Here is a 21,204-nt window from a genome sequence, read left to right on the forward strand (position 1 = left end):
AAGATTATAATACTTTCAGCTTGGGAATTTATTAAATAGGTACATTCACTTTACGTTCGAAGTGAAGTCGTGAAATAAGCCCATGATTTATAATCTGCTTTTTTGATGCAAATTTAAATATAAAATAGAACTTGTAAATTATTGACTAATTATTGTTAAAGCAGTAGTATATTATGTACCGTTTCTCCTTCGTTTTGAATCTTTTATTTGATAATTATTTATGTGTTTTAAGAGTATTTATAATTTTTTGAATAAATGATATTATTCAAATAATAGAATTACTTGAAAAAAATTGTAAATTAATAAACACATAAACAATAAGAATGCACATTTTTAGTAGCAAAAAATTTAGTATTTTATTAAACATATATTATTAATAAGCATTCATTCTTTAGTTCTAAAATGCATAGCAATACAAATTATATATACAATTAAGCATTGTTATTGACTGTAACTGGCAATGATTATAATTGTAGCAGCGATTATACTCGTCGTGACGAATCGTCACCCCATTTTTCGACCAACGATTCTTGGTCATTTTTAAATTGATGTAATTTCAGATGCTTATAATATAAGCGTCTTGATTAAATAATAAAATTTATTGCGAAAAATATTACCTCAGCCAGGGTTCGAACCTGGAACCTCCCTCATTCCGTGCGGGCGTCGTACCAATTCGACCACCGAGGCATGTGGCAATATTCATCGCAATAACAATGTAAGATGGAACACCGATTTTTCAGTCAACGGTGTAAATTCAAACCGAATATTTAACATTTGCTTCGCCAGTGAGAATAATAAATACAATTAAGCATTGTTATTGACTGTAACTGGCAATGATTATAATTGTAGCAGCAATTATACTCGTCGTGACGAATCGTCACCCCATTTTTCGACCAACGAGTCTTGGTCATTTTTAAATTGATGTAATTTTAGATGCTTATAATATAAGCGTCTTGATTAAATAATAAAATTTACGGTACAAATTATATATGTCAAAATTTGTTTTAGAATTGATTAATAGTAACTGTAATTGATAGTAACTGTATGTACCACATGTAAAATAAAATTTATATTCTGTTATTTTTTAAATCTGTGATTAGCAAATGTTTTAACAATTATACATATATTAGCTACGCATATTTATTAATAACCAGAAATATTTTTTCATACTTTAAATGCATATTATTATAAAATGTAAAGGTATAAAAGTACTTGTATAATCGTTATGTGCTATTTTACGATAATTATATCCATGTAAATAAAATAGGTATATTTTGGAGACTTTTTCGATAATAAATTTCTAATATCTATTACGCAACAACTTAAAATTCTTATCTGTGTAAATAACACAAGATCTACGTACGATAGCGTTGCGTTGGCCGACAAGTAGCTGCCGCCAACTAAATTCGCATTCTGCCATTCCGTTTAAAGGCAACCGAGAAGTTTGAAATCTCCGGGGAGAGTTGGCCGACTAAAACCAACCCCTACCGGTTGCTCGAGGGGCCGCGCCACAATACAAGCAATAACATGTACCGACTCTCCGTTCCCTATTTCCTACCCCCTCACCACGCAATCGCACTGTCGCCCCGTGCACGCACCCTCTCTTACCTTAATCGATGAAGGATGATTTGGTCTTAAATAAACTTTTCACCTCTGCCGACGTAGACCGCATCCCCTTCTTCGACCCTCCGCTATTTATCACATAAATTGTCGAGTGGTCACTTTGATTATAGGCTTACCCTGCGTATAATCTGTCTCTTCTTGGATCCCTCTCTTGGAGTTAGCTATATTTCATGTTTACAGAAAAAGGGCTATACGATTTTCAGGTTTTTGTTTATTATGAGATATTAAGAGCATGAAAATTATGATGAAGAAGAGAGAAAAGAATCTTTTTTAAATCTTAAACAAACAAACATATATATCTTAAAAAAACGTGATAAAAAGCCCTTGACTCGGACTAAACAGTTGCCGGTAAAGAAAATGAAGTGCCTATGTCGTTAAAAAAATAACAATTCTTTTAAGTTTACGAGACACGCCTTTGCGTGAATCTCGAGGTTACAAGGACTCCTAAGGATAGACAAAAGAATACCGATCGAGGAAGGTGGAGTTGCAACGCGAGGCGAGACGGTATTATCCCGTCGAGATGAACGGAAACGTTTTTGATACGGAACGTACACCGACATCCGGCCACGTGTCTCCCGTGAGACGGGCCAATGGAAGCTGCGATACCGAAAGAAGAACCAACCTGGCGCGAGGATTCTCGAGAAGCGGTACGTACAGTCTTGGCGGCACGCGCCACGACGACCGGGAATTATTCAAATGAAATTCACAAAACGAGCCAGCTGCCTTCGCCTCGACGGAGATTCGAGTACTAGGGGGAACGACCAAGGAGCCATACGCTGTGCATAAGGCTTTTTTATGCCGCTCGTCAGTTCGTCCCCGCCCTCTATTTGCCCGACAATTTGACACCGATTTACGGCTTCGTCCGAGTCAAATCGCGGACAAGTCGGAAATAATACGGTTGTAGACGCTGAAATTCGACAACTCATACAAAAAAATCAATTATACTTATTAATTACACTAATCAACAAGGCTTACCCAATACGAATAAAAACATTTATTTTTTTGTTAATTTGTATGTGCTAATTATGAATATGACAATAAGTTCCACAATGTCACACTTTTTTTAGAATTGATATTTTAATTTGTAAAAGTGACCAATATTAAATCCGGTTCCTTTCTTTAATGTGCTTTTTTCACAGAGTAAAAGAACTTCAAAATGGTTTAACGCTTTATTACCATTAACGTTTGCGGACTTTTCCTACAATATTTCTACTAATAAATTTACTTGTTTATGTTTTAACACATTCTTTGTTATTAGAATAAATTAACTGTTCCTTTTATTCTATTGTCTAGAGCTGCTTTCGGAAATTTTTCAAATATAAAAAATGAGGCCAACGTGTTTTACGATACATAAAGAATCTCGATCTTTAAAACTGGCATAATCGACAACACAAAAATGTAATGTGTTGCTTTTTACTGTCATTTTTGCATTTATACTATATGCGAATTAGTTAAAAACATCCTATTTCATTTATGTTACCAGAGAAAGGTTTAACTTTGTTGGCGAGTGTTATTGAAATATATCTTTTATGGACAATCTAATGAATAGAATTTTGCTGATATCAGTATTCGTATAAATGCATAGAATTATAAAATTATAAGTTAACAATTTTTTACTAAAATTTACAACTTGAAATAAAAAAGTCAATGAAATAAAGAAACTTCTTGGTATGAGAATTTAAAGAATTTCCTATATTTTGCGTTAAATGTCACGATTTATTCGACAGTTTTCTCTACAGTATATTTCCGTTCCAATCATTTCCACAGGATTTCTTCGGTGTTCCAACCGACGACGTAGCCCGAGGGGTTAAATTGTGACATTTAACGTGTAATATCCTATATAATCTTGTATGAAAAGCGCCGTGCAGTGGTTTGCGATAGAATAAAGCCGCTGTGGTATATAGTAAGGGTGGTTTCTCAGGGGTTAGAAGGACGGTTAAAGGCATTGAGCCGTCCAAGCCACTCGCGTGACTTCATCATCGTGCGAGAGTTCCGAGCTTCTGAGACCGACGACAGAAACCCCTTGGGGGTGGCAGATGGCAGCCATCGGACCAGTTCTTTCTGGCACTTTGCCTTGCCAGTTTTGCCCGATACTTACATCAGAAAAGAGTAAGAGATTAAGTACCTGAGAACGTCGGAGTGTCATTGCGGCGATGATTAATGTCTCTCGTTAAAGAACGTTTCCGAAATGATCCAACTCTTTAAAAATAAAGAATATTCTAAGGAAGATTCTCAAGTTTAAGATGCAAGCTTGTCTAACAATAAGACTCACTTATGTGCTTTTTACATTGTATTGAAAAGTAATTTCTTTTATTAAAGAAATAAAATTTATATTACGTAAAAAGTAAATATTTTATATCACGTAATTATCTATCCTACAATAATTTGTATACACAATAAAAAAGTTATTTTTTGTTAAAATGCGAATGTTGTAATGTTATATGTTTAAATGGATGGGTAAAAGCCATAGTGGTGTAAGTCAAATTTTTTAAGATATTGACTCGATACATAGATGCAATCTATACAATATATAAATTACATCTATGCACACGAGTCAATATTTTAAAAAATTTGACTTATGTACACCACTATGATTTTTACCCCTCCAAATAAATTCGTAATTTTTAATATTGTTCTGAAAATTTATTAATTAGTTAAGTGCTACTTAATATTCATAACCTTTACATATATCAAAAATTTAAACAAATGCAAACTGAAATATAAATATTTCTATAAAATCTTTTCTTTGGCGTGGACGTGAACAGTTGCACGCGAATATCGTCACGCAAATATCGGCTATTGCTTTCTTATCAGATATCAGTTATTAGTTATGTGATTTGGGGGGTGCGTGCAGCCTATTACGGTGATCCATTACGGTGATCCATTGATAAGCACGTCAAATCCGCCAGTAACACACTCCTCGGCAACTAAGCCGTGCTATTGAGGATCCCCACGACTACCCAAATCGATCATCGAACACCTCCCAAGATTGAAGTATCCTCGATTCAACCTGTCTTCTAACGAGTTCCGACCACTCGCCCTTTATTCGCTCGTTCGCTCGTCAAGAAATAAAGGATTACGAGCTTTGCCTTGAGCTCTCTTGTGCTTTATTAGACTGAATCAAAGACATTATAAAAACATGTTGGATTTGTAGCAGTAAAATAAATTTACTGTATTAGAGTAGCAAAGTTTATGGAAAATAACAGAAATAGAACAGATTAAGATTATAAGAATTTAATGAGGAGAGAGAAAGAAACCAAGAATCTAATAATTATTTGTGTTACATTTGAAATTTATTTTACTATCTTGGCTGACCTTGAATGTCTTTATGTAATAATTATTGAACTTGTTCTAATAAAGGGCTATCATACTATGAAATAAAAAAATATAATATTTTATTTAAGAAAATAAAGTTGACTTTAAAATGTCCTTAACGCCTCTACCCATAAACTAATCGTCTCTACTGTATGATGTCCCCTGTATGATGTACTGAACATGTCGGTATAAACTATTTTTTTGTACGTCTTCAAATTTCGCTAACGATTAAATCGGTCACTTTATACGAATTACCCTGTATATATATATAATAATAGCTTATTTTTTAAATATTAATTTGTAAGAAATAATTGCCAATCAAACTTATATAGTTTAAAATTGGAAGCGCTGTTTTATGCTTGTTCTTTTCATTGTTAAATCAGACGTTCTCTCCTGATCTGCTCTGGTGGCAACAGGCACGCGCCACTCAAAGAATCCCCTATTCATCTTATCGTGATTTCCGAAGACGTGTATAAGTATATCGTACGAGGCAAATGGCACACGCGAGACTTCCGGCACCGGTCCCCGGCTCAGCTTTGCAACGACGTCTCCCATACTCGGAGTATCGGGTTTATGGTTCATTCTTCCTTCGAGAATCGAGATCGCGATTGAATGGCGAGAGCGGAAGTAGCGTACGCCCCCATGCATTTGTATACGAGCGTGTCGCGCCAAGCAAAACCCCTTTTTTTGTCGTTCATTGTCTCACACGACTTGGTGAAGATGGCTAGAAACGCGAGAAGAAGAATGCCCTAAGAAACACAGCGAACAATGCGCGAATGTACACGATTCTATAATAAAAAGACTCAAAATTTTATATCTAGGAGTATAACCTTTAGGTAATGACAAATCACGTTATTCCCAGATGTTACCCAGTAAATACACTTTGGATTAATATTAAATTTCCAAGTATATTCAAGTACCTTCTTAAAATAATACTTTAAAGGATCATATTCTGATGCGTAATAATTTGCTCTAACTCAGCAGTGTCGTTTTATTCGTGATACATGCACCAATTCCGATCTCGTTTGCGGATCCCTTAGCGAAAACGTACGTGACGAAAGCGCGTCACGTATAGGGTAGTCTGAATGGGTCACGAAATGACAATGGCGAGGCAATTGTTTCCTTGACTTTTATCCTACTCATTATTCGATGCGACTATTATGATCGTTCGAGCGACTGATGGTCATTATGGATGTCGATGATCTCGAGTTACCAAGCCATTGTCGACAAAGAACACGCGCACGACGCCGAAAATACGAAGCGATCGCAACGACGCAGCGTGACGTGGCGCGGCGTGCCGCGCGGCTGGCGCGCGGCGGTGGGACGATCGGCACGTGTGTATATCTTCCCGCTTATTGTTAAAAACAATTATTATTGGAATTTACGCAGCCTCATCCGAGGAAGATTATAGTTTAATCCGTATAACTCCGATGTCTGAAGTTATGTTACATTTACGATTATGACGTGAGATTACGGCATTGGCCGAGTATATGGAAAAAATTTAACATAACAGTCAATGACGGCACTCGTGATCATACATTAAAATTTACATATGGATATCGGAGATTATTTAGGGCGTTAATGCTATCAGGTGCAAAGATAAACGGCGTTATATACGATGCCTTATGTAAAAATGGTAATTTTAATTTAACTGCATTTGAGCCGTCGTTATGATGCGCCTGGCAATGTGCGTGCTATAATATAGCTGTTTTATCGTTGACACGAATTACCAGTTGCGAATTTTTTCAACTTTTCATGGAAACGGACAAGCTTATGGCACGTTTATGAAGGCAGTCGCTCAAAAGATTCAAATTAAAAAAGAAAGAACGAGAAGAAAGAGTCAGTGATAACGAGGTGCCTTCAGGGCTGCAACAGTCGTCGGGTGGGAGAGAATACTAACCCCCCGTAGACTGCGCAGCTGTGAACCCCCCGCCAACTCCGGCCTCGTCTCAACGACGACATGTCGAACACCAGTGAATTCCGAACGCACATATCGAACTCAGCAGGACCCGTTGCCATTTTGCAAAGCCGCTCACATTCATCCGAGCATGCACACGTGGGCACCAATTTCTTTTTGAGTCTTTGCTCATATGTGCGGTTTGAACGATTCGTTCGTGCGGCTGGAATTTCGCTGTTGGATGGTCATCTGCGTCGATATATGGAATTTTAATTTTTACACTCTTGTATTCTTTATTTATAATTATATAAATATTACAATAATTTATACCCTTGTATACAGAGTGTTGAAAAATGGTGGTACCAAATTTTAAGGGTACGTAGCACTCATGAAAACAAACCGAAAAGTCTTATAAGCATTATTATTCCAAAAACCATTTATTACCGAGTTATAAAGCATTTTCTATAGCAGACGTTTGATATGTGCTCTCCGTTTATTTCAACACACAATTCGGCACACTTTCTCATTGAAGATCGAACATGTTCAAAAATTCCAAGTTTATTTTAGTTTATTTCATATTTGTTGACAAGAGTTTTCAATTTTCTGTATCAGTTCATCTAAAGTGTCAACTGATGTGGCGTATACCATATGCTCTACACAAATGCCCCTATAAATAAAAGTCTAACGAATTTAAATTTGATGAGCGAGGTGACTATACAACTAGATCGCCACGACCTATCCACTTTTCTTGAAAACAATTGTTTAATTTCTGTCTAACAATCTTGAGAAAATGCACAGGAGCACCATCGTGAATGAACCACATTTGTTGTCGACGTAGAAGAGAAATATTTTCCAAAAGTTCGATGATTTTCATTATTTGTCTACCTTAGAAGTTTGTGAAAGACAAGTATACGAGCAGTTGCGTGTTATAAATACGTTATACAATGCATGTGAAACGAACAGAGAATAAATTAAATGCTTTATAACTTGGAAATAAATAGTTTTTGGAGTAATGTTTGCTAAGACTTTTTTGTTTTTTTTTCACAAGTACTACATATTTTTATTTGGTATTACCTTTTTTTAACACCCTGTATAATTTATATTAAAAATCTCCTCATTGTTTATCAAGTAATTAAACCATTTTTCAAGTTTTACACATATTTAATTTGGTAAAAAAATAGAGAAAATTTTTTCAAATTGCAAAGTTTTTTATAATTTATTGAACAAAATAATACAATATTTTTGTACAAGATTATATATATTTACATATATCTGTAATAAAATATTATATTTTAAAATCTTGTTAAAAATATTATGTTATTAGCTATAATATAGGTATAATATATATATAATATAATATTTTTTAAATATAGTTTTTATATTTATCTGATAGCACAATTAAGAATTTTTTTATTTTTCAGATCAATAGAATATTAAAACATATAAAACTATAAAATAAGTTTTGATCAAACAATTATTTTAGAAGAAGGATTGAAGTTTGCTATATAATCGTGTATGTGTAATTTATATAATAAAATTATATATACAATAAAAATAACGTATATTATATATTATATTATTTACATATATAATATAATTATTATTATATGTGTAAAATCACCTTCTTCTTAATCTAATTAAATCTATTTTTTAATTAAAAACAATTTTATGCATTATTAATATGTTAATGTTAACCAATATGTAATACACATATACGTATTTTTTATATTAACTTTATGAAGAATATATAATTACAATTATTTTATTTTAAATAATTAATTATTTATTTAATATTGATAAATAAACATGACATTTTAAGAAAAATTGGGAAAAAAATTGGCTTAATTCTTTAACAATTACATTCTGTTATATTTTTAAAATAGTAAATTATACTTTGTAAGTCACGCGTTCTCGATTCCACTGGTCGGATGTCAAAGTCCACCTTGGTAAATCTACCGGGAACTTTCTTAAAATTAAGCAATTCCCTTGAATGATTCGGGAGAGACTGCCGAGACGCAATGTAAACGGCATATAACCAAACGACTTAATCCGAAATACCGTTGGAATATACCAATCTGATTCGTCGACTCGCAATTTATTCCTCCGTACTCCTCGCCATCGCGCTGCCGCTCTCCAATTAACTTTAAGTCACCCTTCTCCGCGGACCCTCCTCATAACGTGAAACTTCGAAATTCAGTCCCAGTTCGTCTCGATTTACGCAGGTTGTGTACTATAATGTTCTCGAAAGTTTTGTCAAAAGTCTATTGCTTTTATTAATGCACTTATGCCGTAAATTTTACATAAACTATAATGTTTTAAGAATCTTTAACACTAGAACTACCAAAGATTACCTTATGCCTATTTCTACCGAAGAGGTTAAAATGGAGAAAAAAAAAGAGAAAAATAGACAACAAATTTATAAAATTAATTATCTATATATTTCAATAAAGTCGGAGAAAATTTCAGAAATTCTGATGTTTTAAAAATAAATAATAATTATTTTTTGAAATGTAAAAAAAGTTATTTTGACCCTTTTGGTAGTTCTAACGTTAAAATAATTTAGTGTTTAGTTTATAATCTATCCTGTGCTTGTACTAACAATAAGAACAATTTTTCTAACTACACGGAGATGACATCAATAATTAACTATACATTTTAGTACATTTTATAAATTAGTACAAATTTATATAATATTTTTTATACAAATCTGTCTTATATATTTTTTTTATACAATTATCAAAATATTTGCTGCGTGTACAGTGTAAATCCTATATAAAATACATAATGACACACAACATTGCGTTATTTACAGTTCCTTAAACTGTGCGTAAAAGTGCGGTCTTATAAACGATTAAGTTGACTAATTTCGAAGCGGCTTACGTGACACGCTCATCAACTGGAACGGAATACGAAGGGCGGTTTGTGGCCAAGTTATGGGACAGGGAACAATACAAGGGGGCGTGCATTGTACCTCCTGTCATCTTCAGCCAAAGCCTTCGTTGCCCCAAATGCTAATTATATGTCAACCGTTATATGTCACGTGCCATATCGCGAAAGGTTTGACTGTCAGAGATGAAACAATGAGAAAGAACTTGCTAATGAGTCTGATTTGAAACAAAAGCAGTTTAAAAAAGGTCCCCGCACCATTCTTATGGGAAAATGACTTTCTGCAGATTTGGCTAATTTTTGGATATATTGTAGTTCTCGTCATTCTGAACAAATGTCTCAATGAGCACAATTTGATCCTATGAGCCGTTACCGCGCTATAAGCCCTGGAAGGTCCAGATTTGACATGTAAAGGTATAAGCTTTTCGACTCGATATATGTGACCCTCGGTGTTTAGTGTCGTGCGTGTGTATATGTGTGCGTGCGTGCGTGTGCGTGTGCGTGTGCGTTGCGTGCGCGTGTGCGTGTTCGTGTGCGTGTGCGTGTGCGTGTGCGTGTGCGTGTGCGTGTGCGTGTGCGTGTGCGTGTGCGTGTGCGTGTACGTGTGCGTGTGCGTCTGCGTGTGCATGTGCGTGTGCGTCTGCGTGTGTGTGCGTATGCGCAGACCAAGGATATTCTCTTGCTGGACGGAGTATATATCAGATGTTGCACATAATATGTGCCAAATACTAACAAATACTCTTGAGGATATGAACATGTCTACCAAATGCTCTTGCGTATCATGTTGGATAATATCATATCATGTATTTATAAAAAAAAAACTACTATATATGCACTTTTACATATTCTTACTTGCATTACTGCTATACATTATATAATCCTGTCTCTATACATGTTGAATGGTATACCTTTTAGTATCTGTGCATATCAAATTCAAATACACACTGTGTGTGTCTAGCTGCTTAGCTGCTGTCTGCGCATAGGCGGCAAAGTGATCGAGAAAAGCGTGACACATTACTATACGTTAATATGGCAGGAAATTCACGTTTGTGCATATATAAACCTACGCAATTCTGCACGCACACGCACACGCACACGCACACGCACACGCACACGCACACGCACACGCACACGCACACGCACCCGCACGCACACACACACACGCACGCACGCACGCACGCACGCACGCACGCACGCACGCACGCACGCACACACACACACACACACACACTAGACCGAGGGTCACATATATCGAGTCGAAAAGCTTATACCTTTACATATCAAATCTGGACCTTCCAGGGCTTATAGCGCGGTAACGGCTCATAGGATCAAATTGTGCCCATTGAGACATTTGTTTAGAATGACGAGAACTACAACATATCCAAAAATTAGCCAAATCCGCAGAAAAACATTTTCCCATAAGAATGGTGTGTGTGTGTGTGTGTGTGTGTGCCCGGGGTCCTTTCTAATTTCTCCTTAAGAGAGACGTTTCTTCTGACCATAATTTGATGATTTCTTTATGATATAAGATAACGATTCTATAACCATAAAGAGACTATGTTACTTTTTCAAAAGTATCAATTATTTATTATTTGTACTGCATTAATTTATACTCCAAATTTTATATAAATTAATGTAAATATGAAGGTTCGTCTTTTTGATCAAAATTTCCAATTAATTAGTATGCGATATGATATTATGATAAGAAGTCTATATGCATTCTGACAATAAGTAATAATGAAAGTAATGAAATATGTCACGTGTGTATATATGTATATAGGTATAAAATAAAGCAATAAAGTATATGTAACATTTTTTTAGAGTTAAACTCAGTTAAAAGATAAATTAATAGTATTTCAAAATGGGGTTACAAATCATAAAAAGAGTCGAACAAGAAATTTTGCGGTGCACCTTATTTTCTTATCGCCACTTAACAGTGAAGAGTGATAGGCGTCTGAATTCATGAGCAGATATACTAGAGAAGACTGCGGTGATTGATGCAGTTTATACACGCGAAATCGCTATCCGCTTACTTTCACCCTCTTATTCCAGGATGTTCATACAAGGGATTCATTGATTCGAATCGCAGCGCTTACTGTGTTTAGGGTCAGTTATTTTAATGCAAGATATGTGTCATTGCACATCTGTGAAAGGATTATCAATTTGTATTGAATTTTCTTTGCAAAGCACATTAATAAAGTTTTTGTGTGTGCTGGAATTTCTTGTAAAATTATATTATAAGTTATATGGAATAAGATACAAAAATCTCTCTCTCATATATCATTCTTTTAAAATCAAATATTTCAAATTTAACTTGTAAAAATTTTAATTTCTTTTATAATATTATTTGCAATTATTTAATTTATTAATATAAGCAGTTAGTTAATTATTTCTTTTCTATACATAACAATTATAATATAACAATTTGCTTTTCTGCATAACAATTATAAATATATTCCTTGCTTTTATTTTGAATGATACTTGTTACTTTAATATTCAAACTGTAAAATAATGTACAGAAAAAAGGAGCATGCAAACAGAAAGAATAGCATAATAATGAGAGTGACAAAATAAAAAGACTAGCTATTCTCAGACAGTTGCATTTGCAAATCAGGGATCACGAACTTAATAAAAAGTATATTTTACGATAACAGAGACGACGGTGAAACGACGTTCAGTCGAAACTAATCGTTTAATTGTTTTCCTTGATTATGATGGAAAGTAAACAATCTCAAGAGAACAAAATCTTGATGATCGAAAGGGGTCGCGGGATAGAGAAAAGTAATTACCAGACCGACAACGAGATGAGTAAATTTGCAAAGCCATTTCAAGTTTCTTCGAGCCCTTTCAACTTTCTTTAAGTTCGAAGCTATTCGTTCGTCATCGTTAATAGTTTACTGGAGGTGATTGAATTCTTTGGATCGTTTGTAACCATATCGGTAAACTTTGTACATTTAGCGCCTGCGATTTAATCTCTACCTTTAGACAGATCGCTCGTAAAGGGGTTACCACATTATTGAGCAAGCGGCTCTTAGCTTTACGGAGTTCGTGCGTCTTTTATGCAAAATTTATTTGCAATACTCATTTCGAATATTTCGTTTTTTTCTTGATGTCAAAGTTTACGTTCAGTTATTTTTTGTAGATTTTTTTAAAATATAAGAAATTTTGGAAAAGAATTTTAATATATGATCTTTTAATTTTTTGTTATATTTCTGTTGTATTTTGTTGCATTTAGATTAATATCTCAGTCACAGTTAATAGTGAATAATATATAATAAAGTAATGCATCAGATATATAAAATGGCACGATGCTACAAATGCGTGCGTGTACATACATCGCTACCACGGTCTTACATACAGGTCTGGATGAGACTACCGCTAATTCTAGTGGTGGGGGCATGGTCGCTTATCGAAGATGCATTTAGTTTCTAGCATAGCCACTACTCGTCGTTGTCATCGAAGTCCGCAGATGAACGTAACCCGAAAACTCGTATAGCTGAAGCTAGCAGCGGGCGCTAACAGCGAAACGTCTCGCGGGAGGGAGACGTTCAAATGTCATGTGGGTTCCTCGGGGTGGAACGAACGTATCGTAGGCTGATTATTATTGGCCACTGGGCTTTTTTGAGATATAATTAATCAATAAAGATTAAATATATTATATATATATATTTTTAACAATGTTCAAACAATTTTTTCATTGATTTGATATAACAATGTTTTAATTAATTGTTATTAATTATTCGATAAATAACTTTAGAATAGCAAAGAGCGATTTTCTCCAAATTTTTAGGGAATCACGTTCTTGTAATAACAAAATAATTTAACAAGCATTTGCAACAAGACGCGGTTTTCCTTAATTGTTATTAATTTTTTATTAACAATTTATTCTGTAACGGTCTTTAAATTATTTGATGAGAATATCGCTCTTTGTTAAAGACCGCTAGAGAATAAATTGTTAATGAAAAATTAATAACAAATTAAGAGAAACCGCGTCTTGTGGCAAATACTTGCTAAATCGTTTCCGTGATTCCCTAAAAATTTGGAGAAAATCACTCTTTACTATATTCTACAGTTATTTATCGAATAATCAATAACAATTAAAACATACTTTTATATCAAATCAATAAAAAAACAGTTTGAATACTGTTAAAAAATATATATATAGACATATTTTTAATTTTTATTAATTAATTATATTTCAAAAAAGCTTAGTGGCCGATAATAATTAGCTCCTACGATACGATCGTACCCCCCGAAGAACCCACATGCCAGTGGGCCCTGTCCGCGAAAATTGAAGGATTGATTTATATTTTCTTTCTTATGTACTTGATTTTAAAAACTGAAAAATACCTGCAAGAATTTTAAAAATAAAATAAAAGAAGATAAAATTAAAGAGTTGATTTTTATTCGTTATACTTACCTTGAATTGACAACCTGGAATACCCACAAAAATAAAAAAAAAGATAAAAATAAACATAAAAAATATTTTTATTTGTTTTTAATTTTCAGAATAAAAACTCGTATTTATTTTATATACATATTTTATTAATTTGTAGTCTTTAATTATTTAAAGCATTATTATTTATCACATTATTATTGTGAAAGGATTAAAAAAAAACTTAAGGGCACGGAGATTCGAACCCATAATGTCGAGACTACGAAGTTGACACAAAACCACTCCGCCAAATTTCATATGACAAATATCCCCCCCGGCCTCCGGCGTCCCTCGCCACCGCGCGAACATCGATCGCAACGACTCTAGTGGCTATTAGATGACTTAAACACAACTTCACTAAGCGACCTACCCCCACCATTGAAGTTTTCAGACCTGTATGTAAGACCGTGATCGCTACGCACATTTCCTATAATACAATAAAGTGTTTAATATACAATGTAAAATTATAAATTTTGTGTGTGTGTGTTTGGGGTGGGTGTGTGTGGTGGTGTGTGTGGTTGGGGGTGTGTGTTGTGTGTGTGTGTGTGTGTGGTGTGTGGTGTGGTGTTTTGTGTGGTGTTTGGGTTTTTGTGTGTTTTTGGTGTGTTGGGTGTGTGTGTGTGTGTGTGGGTGGTGTGTGGGTGTGGTGTGTGTGGTGGTGTGGTGTGTGTGTGTGGGGTTTTGTGTTGTGTGGTGTGTGGTGTGTGGGTGTGGTGGTTGTGTGTTGTTTGGTGGGTGTGTTGCCTTTTTTTTTTTTTTTCCCTGTTGTGCTGGGTTTGTTGTGTGTGGGTTTTTTGTTGTCTGTTTTGTGTTTTTGTTGTTTGTTTGTTCCTTTGGGTTTGTTTTGGAAATTTGTTTTTATGTTTTGAATTTTTTTCTTTAGTTTTTTGGGGGTTTTTTTCCGTTGAAGGGGAAAATGTGTGTGGTGTGCGGGTGTGTTTCGTGTGGTGGTGTGGTGTGTGTGTGTGTGTTGGTGCTTGTCATGGTGTGTGTGGTTGTGTGTGTGTGTGGTGTGTTGGTGTGGGTGTGTGTGGTGTGTGTGGTGTGGTGTGTGTGTGTGTGTGTGTGCGTGTGGGTTGTGGTTTCTTTGATATGTGTTTTTCATGGATTGCCGTTTGCCATCCCTGGCACCACTCTTCATGTATGTACACAAAAGCACAACTACTAATGCAATAAAATATTGAAACCTTTATTCAATTGTCATATTTTTAGCTACAAGATTATTTTGATATTTTATGATTTCACTCTTGTTTATACTCTCTAGCTGTAGTACAAAATTTTTTTTATCATAGATTATCAAGATTCAATTCTTTATTCTTGAAGTTTAATCTTGAGGAGAGAATTATTCACGAAATTACACCAAACTCCGAAAGGAGCAAATAGTCATATTGATGATCGTATGGGATATATCGTTGATTGGGTCGAGTGGCATTAAGAAAACAAAATGGTCTCTAGCTGTGTGTCGGCCATGCTTTGGTTGGGATTGATTTAAATTGGTAGAATTACCGCGGGTGCCGCGGGTCTCGGTAGCGGGGAACGATACTGATTGCCACGGCCGCTTGTTAAGCACTGTAACAATACTGACCCCCACCACAATACTGTTTGCCACCCCCCCTGCTTCTTGTACTCTCGTGCGACCTATGATAGCCTCCACCAATCTGTTTTCGTTTATCCCCTCCGTCGGCAACGATTTATTCTGTCTCTGTCGTCCGAAGTGAAACGAGAGGAGGATGGCGCGAAAGAGAAATGGATTGACGCGATATTGTAGAGAAGGATGAAAGATAGGTTCAGCTAGAGAGGAGCGTGCGAGAAGAGACTACAGCGAGAGAAAGAGCGCGAAGGAAGAGGCAGGAGATAGAGCAAAAAGGATGAAGAGAGAAGCGTGAGAATGGGAAGAAGGATGCACGAAACAGAATGAGGATAGTAGAGAGAGAAGCGTGTGAATGTAAAGAGTGTGAGAAAAGAAACCAAGAATGGTGTTAGAGATGAGTAATCAGAGTAACGGAGAAGGCAGCCAGTGCGAAAGAAAAATGGATGAGAAAAAAGTGACAGTATATAAGAAGAAAAAAAAATGGAATGGAAGGTATAGATAAGGAAGATTAACTGGAGAAGAAAAAGTAAAAAATAATGTGTGCGAGAAGTATACATATAAAATAAATATAAAATAATAAAATTGAAGAAAGATAGTGTAGAGGATAAAAGAGTCGTAAAAGCGACAAGGAAAGAAAGCGCGTTGAAAAAACAAAAGGCAGGAATATCATGAAAGCGTAAAGAAAATAGTGCAAAAGAATTAGAAGACAAAAGATAAAAATAAATCAAGAAAGTGATAGAGAAAGTAAGGACAAAATAAAAAAGAGAATGGTTCGATAAAGATAAAAGAAAGAGAGAGGAAAAAAATAGGGAGAAAAACTGGGAGGAAGGGAGAGAATAGAAGCCAAAGGAGAGAGAGAGAGAGAGAGAGAGAGAGAGAGAAAGAGAGAGAGAGAGAGAGAGAGAGAGAGAGAGAGAGAGAGAGAGAGAGAGAGAGAGAAGCGTATATCAAATATATTCCAGAGATGAGAGAAAAAAGTATAAATTTTTTATCAAGAGAAGAATGATAAAAATATAAAAAATATAAAATTTTAGCTCACATATAAAACTTATTTAAGAAATGTAGCAAAATGTTGATTAATACAAATTGCTCAATATTTCAAAATATCTAGCTAATTGTCAAAATATTTATAAAAATCAAATTATTTGCAAAGACTAATGAGTTTTTTACCAACGTCGTTTAACTTGAATCATAGTTCAATTCACTCGTTTGTGTCTAGCTGTTTCTAAGGGAGACTGTTAGGGCCAAAGCACATATGACAGTTGTAGTCATGGACGTAAATATAACGCACAAGCTTTGGCGTATCCTGATCTGTCAGGTCGGGGACTACAACCGTTGTTTATCACTACACCATGTTATGTGCTTTGGCCTTTAGAAAGAGGAAGAGTGAATTGAACTAACGGCGTTGTTGAAAAAGGGCATAAATGGCTACATTCAGCAGAACATAACAGTATTGCGACTGTTTTATGATTCTCTGCTGAACGATTCTAAACGCACCTAAAGTCTCAACACGTTCACAGCGGTCGCCATAATTTTCAGCGAAATAAAAGTACGTAAAACGTCAAGCTGTCAAACAAAACGTCATCGACATATACTTAGTATGGACTACGCGATGTATAAATGTATGGACTACACACACGGTATGTACAAATATTAATAAAATAAAATAAAGAGATATATAATTATTATTTAGATAAATTCGGGTTAGCACGCATATAACATTAGAATGATAGATTAAGGGGGTCTATACACGTACGAGTTTAGCTCTCAAGTCCGGCTCAGCTTGGCTTCTACTCGTTCGTGGATGGGATGTTACGAGCCGGGTTTGGCGTCAAATGAGCCAAATTCGCACATTTTCTTTTCGTGTGTGGTGAAAAAACGTTCGAGTCCGGCTCGTGAATCAAGCTTGCCGAGCCGGACTTGCGAGCTAAACTCGTATACGTGTATAGACCCCCTAAATGTATATAAAATATGTAATACTTTGATGCATATATTATACTTATTATTAAATGTCATGTAGGTACTTATGTACTTATGTAAACTTTTTCAATAATTATTTTGAAGAAAATTACCAAGAGATAGTAGGAATGCATGATATATTACAAGATGTGCCACAAACATCATTAGAAAGTATGTACATTCTATTATAGTATAGTAATATTGTAATTTGAGTTAGTACATTACATTTAATTAATAAGTATAATGCATCAAAGTATTACATATTTTGTATACATTTAACGATTTAACCTATTATTCTATGTTATATGTGTGCTAACCCGAGTTTATCTAAATTATATAATTATAATATATTTCTTTATTTTCTTATATTAATATTTATATATACATACCATTTTGTAACTTTCTGTGCGTTTCTACTGTATCTATTGCGTTATAAATAACATTTTTATATTTATATTTATATTTATTATTCTTAGCGATGCTAATACACTTTTAGTTCGCTGAAAATCATGGCGACCGCTGAGTGAACGTGTTGAGATTTTGAATGCGCTTAGAATCGTTCAACAGAGAATCATAAAACGGTTGAAAACTGTTGCGTTATGGTGAACGCAACCAATGTAATTTGCAACACTAAAATGTCATAGTTTAATAAAAGTTTAAAACAAAAACGCAGCAATAAGTATACGAAAGAAAAAGTGGAACGAATAAGGAAAGATGCGACACAGGACGATGTAAAGTGGCGCGAGAAACGACGGCTGCTTCGAGCCTTCGAACTTGCCTTGGAAAGGCTTAGCGAGAAAACCTTCGTACGTAATCGCGTTCTTTTGTCGGTAGCGCACTTTAGTCAACTGTTGCGCCCTTCCATGGCGTTGCGACGCGCCCCGCTGTCTACGTTGACGCTTTTCTATAGGCCACAGAGGCGAGTTTCGAGGCGTCGCGTGACAAGGCCATTTTTCCTGGTAGAATCTCGCTTCTCACACCGGGCATAGGTTTTCCTACCAGGCTGTCTCGATTATTAGGGCTGCCTTCGATCGAGGGGCAATCTAGAGGTGCGCCTGACGATGGGCGGAGCTTGCGAAAGCCTCTATTGTATTGTGTTCCACATTCATCAGTAGAAAAATTTTCAACAAGAATCTTTTCTTTTTCATCCTTGCTCTTTTGAGCTTATTTAAGAAACTTCTAGCAGGGCTTAAAAAATAAAGAAAAAATTATATGGCATTACTTCTGTAGGATATATAAAGAAGAAATTTATAAATAATTTGGATAAATTATTAATTTTATAACAGGTTGTGTAATCTAAATGCTCTTTGTTGAATGTTTTTAATATATTCTAAAGAATTTTTCTAAGTATTTTTTGCTTAAGAAATGCTTAATAAGTTTAAGCCTTTACAATTTTAGTTATTAATATAGAGTTTTAAAAGTTGCATTTCTGTTATATAAATTAAATATACTGCATTAGAATTGACAAAAAAAATTTGTATCACTAATTAATCGATAAAGCGATAATTAGATGGATAATTTGGGGCTCATATCCGTTCTCGCTTCGTTCGCTTGTAGGTCCCGTTTCTATAATATATATATCATCGCGAGATGTTTAATAAATAAACAATAAAGAAATGAATACGAATAATTTTCGCGAATAATCTTTTATTTTTATGATCTGTATGATCTTTCGATTGATTTTATCGATTGATGATCGTATGATTTTTCGTGGCTACAGCAGAATTCGGTGATTACTTATTTGTGATGCAGCGACGTGTATCTGTATTTTCTTGTGTGAAAACCTGTAAAATCAGCGAAAAAAATCAAGTTGCGTGAAGAAACGTTTTTTAGTAACTCATAATTTTATCATGCCTGGATTTCTTGTAGGTACTAGACATCTTTTAGTCGGATCTATTGATAGTGTGATTCTAGTTTAAGTAAGTCTAAAATTATTTTTCTGTACGAGGCTATGACGCTTTTTCAAGATTTTTTGTGTGAGATAGCATGTACTTCTTGTTTTGTATCATGCGGTCCTATTAGCATTTCTCATAATAAAAAAATAGAATGTAATATAATTATTCAAACACAGTTAAAAAAATAATAGTTTTAATTCTATTAATTAGTATTAAACCAATCTAATTTAGCATTTTTTTGTTTTTAAATTGTACACTCTTTGGCAGCTTTTTCTTTGTCAATTTCTTTATTGAATGAAAATGATGCTTTGATTGCAAATAAATTTTTCTTGATATGCATGAATAATCTTCCGGTTGGATACATTTATTACAAAAATTTTTAGTCACCACACACACACACACACACAATTATCGCTTAATATTTAATAAAATATTTAATAGAAATTAAAGAAATTGCATATGCTAGGAAAAATAATACAAAATTTAAATTAATTCGTTTTTGATAAAGTTATTCAATCTACAGAAATGGATAACAAAAAATTATTACATTTCAATATAAAGAGATAATCATAGAATTACGTGAGCAGACAAATACAATGCTATATTTGTCTGCTCTTGCTATATATTATATGCTAACTTTTTAGCATATAAATTTAAACAAGAAATATAAGAATTTTAAGAAAATAGTTAAAAACATTTTATTATAAATAAATATTTAATAACCATTTAATAAAAGCTTTAAAAAAATTTTATAAAAATAAAAATAAAAGATAAAATAAATAATTACAGATTAATATCAAAATTCTCTCAATATTCTAATATACAATTATATATTTAATAATTATAATTATTTAATATTAAAATAATACCTCAAAAAAATTTTCGATTAACAATCTATTATTTATTTTAGGAAAAAAAAATTGCGTAATGATGGATGCGTCTCAGACTGTGCAAAGTTGTTTCAGCCAGACTGGTCCTATCGTAAATCTTGAATCAAGATCCGGTGACTGCCGCGCGATCCAGTCGCGAGTATTTTATGGAATCGCCAACGAGGTCCCATCCAATTCCAGTCGTCATTCCAAGTCCAAACATAACGCCATTCCACGGAGCAAACATTTCTACTTTTCAACGTGCAAACCTTCCGCAATACCTCCAGGGAAGCTTGCACTTCTACTGTGCTGACCATTTCGCATCTCATTCAGTTCTGCCATTCATTTCCCCCTTCCGCGTTACATATGTCTAATCGTTAAATCTACAATTATCATACACATAAATCTATATTTGAAATGTGTGTAAAGTATTCTAAAAATATTCTAAAAATATTTTTAAAAATATTGTAAAAATATAAATTTTATTAAATTAGTTTTATTTTTTGGTAATTATGCAGCATAAGGGAGGCACCTCCGATGACCTTGACCTTGACATATGTTGTCAAGGTCACCCTTCTGAGTGACCTTCAGAAGGTTTTAGCCGTCGCTCGTCTTTTATTAAAAATAAGTTATTAACAAAAAAAGTTTGGCGACCTCACCGATTTCAATGACCTTGATACATGTTGTCAAAATCATGACCCCGAGTGACCTTCAGAAGGTTTTAGCCGTCGCTC

At 34.3% G+C, this 21,204-nt stretch overlaps 1 protein-coding gene across 1 annotated transcript in view; it reads left to right on the forward strand.

The window, feature by feature from the left end:
* The window catches only part of LOC143903128 (uncharacterized), a 49,377-nt gene that overhangs the window by 20,771 nt on the left and 7,402 nt on the right, over positions 1-21,204 (forward strand). The window lies entirely within an intron of this gene.

The sequence above is a fragment of the Temnothorax americanus genome, unplaced genomic scaffold (genome assembly GCF_048541705.1).
Source record: "Temnothorax americanus isolate GAGA-0224 unplaced genomic scaffold, ASM4854170v1 Scaffold103, whole genome shotgun sequence".
Classification (NCBI taxonomy): domain Eukaryota; kingdom Metazoa; phylum Arthropoda; class Insecta; order Hymenoptera; family Formicidae; genus Temnothorax; species Temnothorax americanus.